Genomic DNA, 1,978 nt, shown 5'->3' on the forward strand with positions numbered 1-1,978 from the left:
TGATCAACATACCAATTTGCAGCCCTCTAGCCTCAATAGTTTTTAAGATCTGAGAGCGGACAGGAAAAGCGTGGACAGAAAAAAGTGCCGACAGAAAAAGTGCCGACAGAAAAGGGTGCAGACAGAAAAAGTGCCGACAGAAAAGGGTGCCGACAGAAAAAGTGCCGACAGAAAAGGGTGCAGACAGAAAAAGTGCCGACAGAAAAAGTGCCGACAGAAAAAGTGCCGACAGAAAAGGGTGCAGACAGAAAAAGTGCCGACAGAAAAAAAGTGCGGGCAGAAAAAGGGCGGACAGAAGGGCAGAAAAAAGTGCGGACAGAAAAATGTGCGGACGGACAGACAAAGCCGGCACACTAGTTTTCTTTTCAGAAAACTAAAAAAAAAAAGATAGAAGAATTATTCATCTATAATTCTACTAAATCAGAGAATCGATTTATCTACAAGAAAAGCTCAAACAAGACAGGTACTTTGAACTCAATTGAAGTGTCTTTGATAGATGCCAATACGATATTAAAGGCCATGTTTTGGCATATTCAGTACGGGCTGGAAAAGCAATTTAGGTCGTGCATATTATGCACAAGGGGTTAGTGTAGTTCAAGGCTGAAAAATAAAGTTTGACTTAAAACGGACTTAAAGAGAGAGAGAGAGAGAGAGAGAGAGAGAGAGAGAGAGAGAGAGAGAGAGAAGAGAGATTCTGACGCGCACAATCACGGAGCAGAACGTATCGCATGATTTATCATTTCATGGAAGCAATAAGGGCGCGCTTATCTTTTAGTGTCGTGGTGTTCTCCTGTATATGATTTTCCTTTTTAGTTTTCTGTAAAAGAAAACTATTGTGCCGGTTTTGTCTGCCCGTCCGCACTTTTTTCTGTCCGCCCTCAGATCTTAACAACTACTGAGGCTACGGGTATGTTAATCATCCACCCTCCAGTCGTCAAACATACCAAATTACAGCCCTCTAGCCTCGGTACTGTTTATTTTATTTAAGGCTAAAGTTAGCCATAATCGTGTATCTGGCCACCACCGGGCCGTGGTTAAAGATTCATGAGCCGCGGCTCATACAGCATTCTACCGAGACCATCGGAAGATAGATCTATTTTCGGTGGCCTTGATTATGGGCTGTACAGAAAACTCGATTCTTCGGCTCATTTTTGACTTATGTTTTATTTTCTCAGTTTCGACATGAAATGCCGTTCCTGCCCCTAGTCATGTTTCAGATTACTTTCTCTCTCTCTCTCTCTCTCTCTCTCTCTTTCTAAGTATACACACGCTCACATACACACCCCCAAACAAGTGATTGTGAATAACAGTGGTGAATTACTAACATGTAAAAGGAACATTAACTTAAATTGGTGAATTCTTCATAGCGAGGAGTAATGATGCAACAATGAATATCTTGAAAAAAATGTGCCGTAAACAACAAAAAATCTACCTGAAAAAGGATAATACTGTACCTTTGATTTGAGGAGGACGTTGTTATAAGACTAAAATGACTTGGTATCGGATTATTTATTTATTAAGGCATAATTAACACGTACAAAATAAGATAACATTTTTCCACCTGCAAGAATCTTTCGGAACTAATCCTAGCGCTGTACTATAAAGTATAATCTCTAGGAATACTATAATAGTTTTGCCTAGAGTCATTTGTAAGATTGTGGCAGTGAAATTTTTAAGTATTTATCAATAAACATGAAATAATAATAATAAAATAAAATCAAGGGATGGTAATAATACGAAGCAAGAACAAAAATAAAAAAAAGTATCATAGAGGTGAGATATCTGATCGCGTAATTCGTGGAAAGGGGAATGACTTAACTTCCGTGTACGGGGGTGGGGGAGGGTCAGTGGTAGGCATCCTGTTGGCCATATAGGAAGTGACGTCTGAGGATGACGTCAGAAGTGACGATTTGTTTGAAGCCACACACACACACACACACGGTCGTAATTTTACGAAAGAGAGAGAGAGAGAGAGAGA

Source organism: Macrobrachium rosenbergii, chromosome 31 (genome assembly GCF_040412425.1).
Source record: "Macrobrachium rosenbergii isolate ZJJX-2024 chromosome 31, ASM4041242v1, whole genome shotgun sequence".
Taxonomy (NCBI): domain Eukaryota; kingdom Metazoa; phylum Arthropoda; class Malacostraca; order Decapoda; family Palaemonidae; genus Macrobrachium; species Macrobrachium rosenbergii.